The sequence below is a fragment of the Canis lupus genome, chromosome 30 (genome assembly GCF_003254725.2).
Source record: "Canis lupus dingo isolate Sandy chromosome 30, ASM325472v2, whole genome shotgun sequence".
NCBI lineage: Eukaryota > Metazoa > Chordata > Mammalia > Carnivora > Canidae > Canis > Canis lupus.
The window spans coordinates 18,901,104-18,909,784 of record NC_064272.1 but is presented as its reverse complement, the minus strand read 5'-3'; the positions used below and the strand labels follow the sequence as shown (position 1 = coordinate 18,909,784).

The window sequence follows — 8,681 nt, the reverse complement described above, 5'->3', positions numbered from 1 at the left end:
TCTATGTCCACTCACTTCCACTCTGGCTTCTGACTATTTAATTCTTTCTCTATTTCTCAAGTACAAATAATATCTTAAGACCTTTTAAAATTAAGAGACTGAGGTCCATACAGATGACATAATTTACAAGACTTTACAAGATTGAACTAAAAATAAATTTGAAAACAAAAGTCATGTGTGTGAACTACCAAGGATGTACTTTATTAATGACTGGGGCACTTTCCTGTCTCCAAGATGGCATGCAGAGTGACTGCTTACTCAACAAGTTTTATAGGAGCCTGAAGAACATTCTCTGGGTCAACATAATTCCACTCTATTCATTCCCACTGCAGTAAAAATACCACATTCTCCCTCTCAGAAAAGGTAAGGATGGAATTAAGGCAGGTTTCCTCCTTCTAGGGGAAAGAAACCTAAATTTGAGCTGTGGCTCACTTGCCTTCTTTGGATCTTAGTTTCTATATCTACAAAATTCAAACACAAGATGTTTGGTCACTAGTGTTGAAACTAGATTTCCCAGAGCTCTTATGTTCCATAGGAATGTCACCCCAGGAATAAGAAGAAGGAGGCCCAGTTAGGCCCTTATCTTTATGATCCACATTTAGCACTTTGTTCATTTTTTCAAATTTGAACATTTAAACATTTCTAAGTCTTTTTCAATCAAGTATGTCTCTATTCAGAAATGTTTTAATTATGTGACTCTTGTGTGTGGCTCAAATTTAATTTTTTAACAGGAATAGGGCAAAAGAATTGTTCTGATGTTTATAACTACTGAATCATATAGTGATAATTTTACTGCACCCAAGAAAGAATTTAAATCTAAAATACAAGATCATAAGAATTCTCCAAAGTTCACAAAACCAACCTATACCCCTGGAAATTCCTTAATGTGTATAATTTAAAAGTATATACAATATTGCAATATTATCTACGTGATGCACAAAAATTTGTTAATATGTAAAACTCCAGTGAAGTGAAATTTTCAGGACTTTTTTTGTCCAGTGGTCAACTCTGACCAACTTGTTACTTTGTCCAATGTGTTTTCAACTACTCTATTTTTATCAAATTGTCTGCTTCTGGAGAGCCAGAGTTTTTTTACTTTGAGCCCTAGAGAAAAACTTACAAGGAATTAATGGAAGTCGATCCAGGACTCAAAACTTCCTTCTCCCTTACAATTCTCACTCCATCACTAAAAAGCCACCAAGAGTGTCAGATTTCACTGGTGTGCCACCTTAGTTCATTCATTTATTCATTCTGGCACTTGAATGGACCAGCCTTCTTGATTCATAGTTAAAGAAGGCAAGTTTTTTGCCCTATAAGCAGACAGACAAATAAATTATTAAAATATACTGAGATTAATGCTAGTAAAAGTATATTCTACCAGAAACTAAGAGTTAAGGAAATAGTATGACATAAGGAGAGGGTCCAAAAAAAAAGCTCAAAGGACACAACCATCAATGACTTGTAGGTTGCACAGGAATTCAGAAATGGAGAAGGCCCTAGTAGAATCAAGTGATGAACAGTTATGTCTGCAGGGAAAAAAAGAAGGCAGACCTAAAAGAAATTGCAGGTAGACAGACAACCTGTGCAGAGTCATGAAAGGGTGTAGCACTTCTAGGGAACGTCAAATAATTCAGAATGGCAATAGCATTGGTTCCCACTGAAAGATGAGGGAGGAGAAGGATCAACTAGTAAGGTGGAAATATAGTCAGCAGTCAGAAAAATGCAAAGGGTTCCTGACAGGGTCATGAAAGAGGCTTTATGAGTAGATTACATGGAGAGAGGGAAGGAGATGGCCTGAAGAATTATATTCCACAGAAGAGGCAGGAACACCAGAGAAATTCTTAAAAGATAGATGATTCTATATATCAAAGTAAAAGATGTCACTATAAAGTGTGCAGGAATAAAAATCCAAACACAAGTAGGTCACTCTGGAATCAGAGTTATGAATGACAGAAAGAAGCTCTTGGAATGAAGGAAAGGGCAGGGAAATGTCACGTCAGCGAATAGAGATCGTGAACTCCTTCCAGAAGAAGACAGAGCTCAGAGTAGGTAACAAAATAACTCAAACTCTAAAATAAACTGACTATGCTCAGGGTGCTTTGCCAGCTGCTATCTCAGACCTAATCAAGTGCTCTTCGACCTGTGCCAAGAAATATCATAATCCCAGAAAGGACAAGGCAGCCAAAAGTTGAAGATGGCTGGCTAAGGAAGGGATTAAATGGGAAACAAAGAGCGAAGTCTTTTTTTAGCATCCCAGGACAGAAAAAATAATCATAGACACTAAGATATTTTTCCCATTCAATTCCTTACCTATCTAGCAAAAGGTCAAGAAACTTTAACTGCCAAGAATGAGAATGCCATTAAAAAAAAAAAAAAAAGCCAAAACATGATTCAAAAGGGAAATCCCTCTAGCTATCTTGTCAGAGAAATTGGCCACTCACAGGTATCAATTCAGAAATTGCATAGAGATCCCCTTCTCTGGCTACCGTGTGCAGCTGTCTCTCCCACATTACAACCACACACTGCCACCCCCAAAAGAAAAATATTGCTGATACCTGCAATTCCCATAATTATCATTCCATCTCATTTGCCTGAATTTAACAGGAGTTAAAAGGTACAAACTTCCAGTGATAAGATAAATAAGTACTAGGGATGTAATGTACAACATGATTACTATAGCTATGTGTGATATAGTGGAAAAGTGTTAAAAGAGTAAATCCTGAGTTGTCATCACAATGAGATAGTTTTTCTTATCTTTTTATTGTATCCATATGACATGAGAGATATTAACTAAATCTATTGTGGTAAGCATTTCACAGTATATGTAAATCAAACCATAATCTTATGCACCTTAAACTTATATAGTGATGTATATCAATTATTTCTCAATAAAACTGGAAAACCATTTTAATGTGAATACCCTGAAGGAGGAAGAGGCACATGAAGAATTTTATCTATCATTGGATGTAGTTAGAAATAATGTATCTCCTTGTATTCTCCTTGAATAAGCAAAGACAGATAAAAAGAAGAATTCAAGAAGCACATTCCTCACTGGACAGTACAGTTCCCCCCTGTACAGGTGGGATAAACACTTCTGTTCCAGTGAGGAAGAATTCCTCCAGGAGTGGCTGGTTCTGCCCTGAGGTACCTTGGTCTTTTCTCTGTGGCAACGATGACCAAGTGCCCTGATCTAAGCCAAACTTCTAGGTAGGGAGCCCCAGAATATGCAAGACATTGAGTTAGGCAGTGCTAGTGAGATCAAAAAGGAAGGTCTGTGCTCCTGGAGAGCTTAGAATCTAGTTGTGAAGACATGAATGTCTTGAGGGAAATATGCCAGGCGAGGCAAGTGATGTTAAGTGAGAGATGGTGACTTGAGCTCCAAAATCAGGGAAAAGAGCAGTCATTTCCATCAAGGATGATGCCCCACTTCTCAAAGGTAGGCCAGCCTCATCTTTAGAATTTGTGGTCTTTGTTCAAGACTTGGGACTGAGTAGGTAAACAGGTAGACAGTTAAAGGAGAGCTTGGGTGCTCAGTCAGTTGAGTGTCAGACTCCGGGTTTCAGCTCAGGTGTCATGATCTCAGGGTCCTAGGATAGAGTACTGAATCAGGCTCCCTGTTCAGTGAAGAATCTCTCTCCCTCAGCACCTTCCCTCACTTACACACTCTCTCTCTAAAATAAATAAATAAATCATTTTTTTAAATAGGTAGATAGGTGGATATGAGAGAGATAGAGGGAGACAAAGGGAGAAAGAAGCCATAGAAAGAAACACCAGAAAATATCCCTCACCTTCTCTGACAAACAATGATTTTCAAGTGTTATTCCATCTCCTACTATGACAACTGTGGAATCACTAGTGTAATTTGGGAGCTTTTCAATGAAAGTCTATTCTGGAATCTTTATGAGAGTTCCCTTTTATTCATATTTCCTCTTTCATTTGGAGGACTAACAAGTGAACACATGGATAAGTGAAGAGCAGCCACCCTGCACAAGGTACCTTCATGTTGTATTAAGCAGAGTATGACAGAGATGGCTTTTGTGATGTGCTATCTTCCATACCCCATCCCACAATAGTCACAGAGGGGACAGAGAATGAAAGGGAGCTCAGAACTCCTGGACCACGAGCGTAAAGGTGAAAGGAATCCACTTGCAGTCCAGGAGGGACCTCTTGCCTCTCATTAGCAGTGAGTGAGTCCAAGGTGTTTCCTGTATACAGAACAAGCATAAAATTGTATCTGGTATCACAGATAAATATAGATAACAATGAACTAACAATGAAAAGAAGAAAAAATTAAAAGTTTGGTTGAACAATATTATTTTATATCTCTTACAGGAACTGCCTACCATGTAAGCTAAATTACTCTCTGCAGATTAAGGATTTTGAAAATCCTAACTCATTTTAGTTTAAGTGCTTCAGGTTTTATCTGATGAGAATCCTAACACCATTCACATGTCGTTCATGAGTCATGGTTTATTGCTGAAGTAATGTGGTTTTCTATATACAATTTTTTAAAAGATTTTATTTATTTATTCATGATAGACAGAGAGAGAGAGAGAGAGAGAGAGAGAGAGGCAGAGACACAGGCAGATGGAGAAGCAGGCTCCATGCCAGGAGCCTGATGCAGGACTCAATTCTGGGACTCCAGGATCACACCCTGGGCCAAAGGCAGGCGCTGAACTGCTGAGCCACCCAGGGATCCCCGTCTATATACAATTTTTAAATAATAGACCATGCCCTGTCCTACTATATTGAAGTTTTTCAAGTGCTGTCCTTAGCCACTATGTTGCTTGTATTGGGGGTTTCCTAATGATGCAGACTTCTCAGGCATTAACCCCACATCATTACTTCATACCAAGTGGCATGGTCTGGAGCAGTGAAAACAGCACCCCTCCTCTCTCACTCACTAAGTTGAAGCACAAGTGTTAGACCATGAATCCCCAGGACTTGAAACCCCTTCAAAAGCAGAATGCAAGACCACCAGCATTTCTCAAGATCCCTGCTCTCACCAAGTCCTTAGATCCAGCCATAACAAGAGTCCCTCACAGAAAATCTTTCTCAGCTCTTCAGTCCCCACTCCCACTGGAAGCATCCTTTGAACTAGAGCATTAGGCTTTCTCAGAAAAGTACTGCTGCCACCCTTGAAGCTCTTAGCATATAAATACCATTCCCTTTTTCTGTCTCATGAAAGCAGTGTGTGTGTGTGTGTGTGTGTGTGTGTGTGTGTGTGTGTGTGTGTAACTTGTCTGGGAGCAACTACTGGTTTGTAGGTCAAAGAAGATAGGAGAACCCTAAGTCCTTAGCCTAAGGTTTTAATGTCCTGGTAATTGTGTACTCAGTGGCCAGCAAAATTTTCAGGTTTCTCCCCTTCTCAGCTTAGCTTTGCAAGTGTAACAACCACTGAGTTCAAAGGACACCCTGGCCTCAGAGGAATTAAGGGGTGCCGTTAGGAAGCTGATGACCTCGGCAGCTGTCAGAGCTGAAAATTGGCTGCCTTGTGCCTCTTGGCCAGCCCCCTTCACATCTGTGAAAGAAACTGGTCACGCTTGAATCACTCCTCTTTTGTCTTCGTGGATTTTAATCTCTCCTCCAAGCCTAGGGGTGTTTATCAGGATATCAGAGTAAGAGAAGGAAAATATGATCTGTATCCCCTTGCCCACACATCTCACTCCCATATTCTACTATTAAACAAGTCAGCTAAGGCTGAATGCTGGAATCAGGTGTTTTCTGTGTCTAGAGTCTGTCCCTCTCAAAACATTGATCTACCAGTAAAAAGTTGTTGCAGCTGATAGCTAAGAATATTTCTAATCCAAAGTTGAGAGCAGGTAAAGCCCAATTTAAAGAGAATGTTTTGCTCACTGGATGGTTCTGAGCATCCTCTTTTCTTACCCCTGCTTTCTCCATCCCTAGGACCCTGGTTCTTACCTGAATGGCCCAGGCCACTGTTGAGCATTTTCTCACTGCATCCTCTCTCCTTCCAGATCCTAAAGGCTCTCTCCCCTTCACCTCTTGAGCAGCTTCAGAAAACTCACCTCTACACAAGCTTTCCCAAGGGAATTAGAAAACAGACAGGCCTCCCACAAGCCTGGTAGAAGAGAAAGAGCCCAGGATTCAAAGGTAGATCCAGGAACTGCCTCTTCCATTAACTATCTATGCCACCTCACAATAGCCTCAGGTACCACCACCTACAAAATGAAAATTTTAAACCCCAAAGATCTTTCCAACTCTAAAGCCTCATGCTTGATGGCCCCACTCTGCATGTATTTCTCACAGATCATTCTACAAATTTGAAAAATCTCTACCTAGTGTTCACACCTACTATACATACCCTTTGTTTCAATCTAGTGTTTTATTTCTGAACTTTCAAAATGCTATTGTTAATATTTTTATCTAAATAAGAATATGACTAAAGTAGTTGATTATACTTGCATATACATAAGATCCAAATGAATTCTGAACATTTTAGCCATATAGTCTGTGTCTATAAGGCTAAGCATGTGTAATTAATATTTTGCCTAAATATTTTATCATGGGGAGGCAAAACATTCAGAACATGACTCATTTGGAGGTTTTGCCATCAGGGAGACACCCTGATTGAACTTTGTACATCTGCCCACCATAACATTTGCTGCTACTGAAATAACTTTCAGTGGCTAATATTCTTGATTATGATTAATTGTTCCTTTGCCCTCTAAGAGGCGCTGTTTTGAAAATCCACCAAGACCCTACTGAAATACATAGCTTACAAAACTCTTATCATTTTTGTCTTCCAGACCCCAAAACTGAAATTTGTCAAGCTTTATTCTGATGTTAGCACATCCTTAAAATTGTCATTTTTTCCATAAATGCAAAACTTATCTTTGTATGATGAAAATCAACAAGATAAAGATGAGCTGAGTTAAGACAAGAAAGAAAACAGAATACCAAGTACAAAATGTTTAAAGGAGATATCTTTTAGATATCTAAAACTGTATTTCTGATTTTTCTTTGTTATCCTTTCTCATATATAGAGATTTTAAGCAAATAATATTTAACAAAGCTACATATTAAATTAGCTACCATGCATGTTTGTTTTCAGAAATCAGAATCTATAACTCAGTTTTTAAAAATACCCTCAGCTTTTCTACCACCCTGCCTTATATTCTCGTAGGATAGGAAAAACCTTGGCAAGCATCCTGAAATCACCAGGGGGTAGGCAGCAGAATGTGCTTCTGACCACTGAAATACTCCATTGTTCACACACTACCCATACCACAGAGAGAGTGACCTCTTTCTAACACTGACAAGTGAACATGCACAGCCCTATGACTTTGATTGGCGGTTCACTGGGTCTCTGACCTTGAATGACATTACTGGCATATTTTGATTGGCAGTCTGCTGCACAGCAGACCACCTCTAGTACACATGCCCACTCTCCAGAAATCATCCCTTATCTTCTCAAAAACATTCTTGTGTTCCCAAAACATGGACTACTCATGAACAGAAATGTAACTACGGGCATCAAACGCAGCCTGGAAAAAAAAAAAAAAAAAAGCAGGATGTTTAATATACAACCCTCAGATCTCACTGTAATTGACACATCCAGTGATGCAGTTGATCAGACTTTGGCTACATCTCCACGAGGCCAATCGTCAAAATTAGATGAGAGAAATTCAGGCGGTCACACAGACATGTTGTCTACAGGGCACCAAACATTCAAATATTTAGGCACCTCCTGATGGTTCTTAACATGCAGACAAAATATCTGAGTGACCGGTGAAGGGTTTCATTTCTCTCTGGATGCTTAGGCATACCAAAGGGAAGTCTCAGTCTCAGCCAGTCTCATGCTGCATGTGCCTGGGTAAGACAGAGGCTGATGATTCCTTTGCCACTATTCTGGTGAATGAATTCCTGCTCATTTTAACCCAGTACTCCACATGGGACCCAAATTTTTCCCTTAATAAATAAAAATATATTTTCAAATAAAATGCCACATATGTCTTAAGAAACCATTACCTTTCTTTTAAGGTAAAATCAAGATGCTCCAACGTTGGCAACAAACCCTGAACTCCCGTACTCCAAGTTAAGCAGGGCATGTTTTACCCTGTGCTAAACCCTGGTTCCATCAGAAGCCCCACTAAAATGAGAGTGAAAGAATGTAAAAATTACAAACCTTCAAATGTAAAGAAAACAAGGAGACATTTTTTTTGTGAGAACAAAAAAATCTCAGGAGTCAGAAAGTAGTTGGAGGAATTAAAAGAAGTGAAAAAAAAATTTTAAAGATTTATTTATTTATTTATTTATTCATGATAGACACACACAGAGAGAGAGAAGCAGAGACACAGGCAGAGAAGAAGCAGGCCCCATGCTGGGAGCCCAATGCGGGACTCGATCCCGTGACTCCAGGATCACGCCCAGAGCCAAAGGCAGGCACTAAACCACTGAGCCACACCCATGGATCCCCAAGAAGTGAAAATTTTGACAACTAAATACCTGCAGAGGAGAATAGGAAATAAGCCAGCGCCCTACCCCCACCCCACCACAGCATCCTGGGAAGACTCAGGAATTAGAGACCTTTGGTGCCATGGAAAAAAGGAGATGGTGGGCTTGAAAATAGGACATTCGGATGAATGCCAGTATAAGGATAATTCGAACTCCCAGGTTTCCTCCCAAGCCATCAGGCAACCAGGGTCTCTTACCAAGAA

General features: G+C 39.7%; 1 long non-coding RNA gene across 1 annotated transcript; it reads left to right on the top strand.

Annotated features, from left to right (window-relative positions):
- Positions 1-3,881: 3,881 nt before the first annotated feature.
- LOC112675911 (uncharacterized) lies at positions 3,882-8,234 on the top strand. Its single transcript, XR_003146156.3, has 3 exons — positions 3,882-3,992; positions 5,979-6,114; positions 8,005-8,234. It is a non-coding gene; the product is annotated as an uncharacterized LOC112675911 (long non-coding RNA).
- Positions 8,235-8,681: the final 447 nt, after the last annotated feature.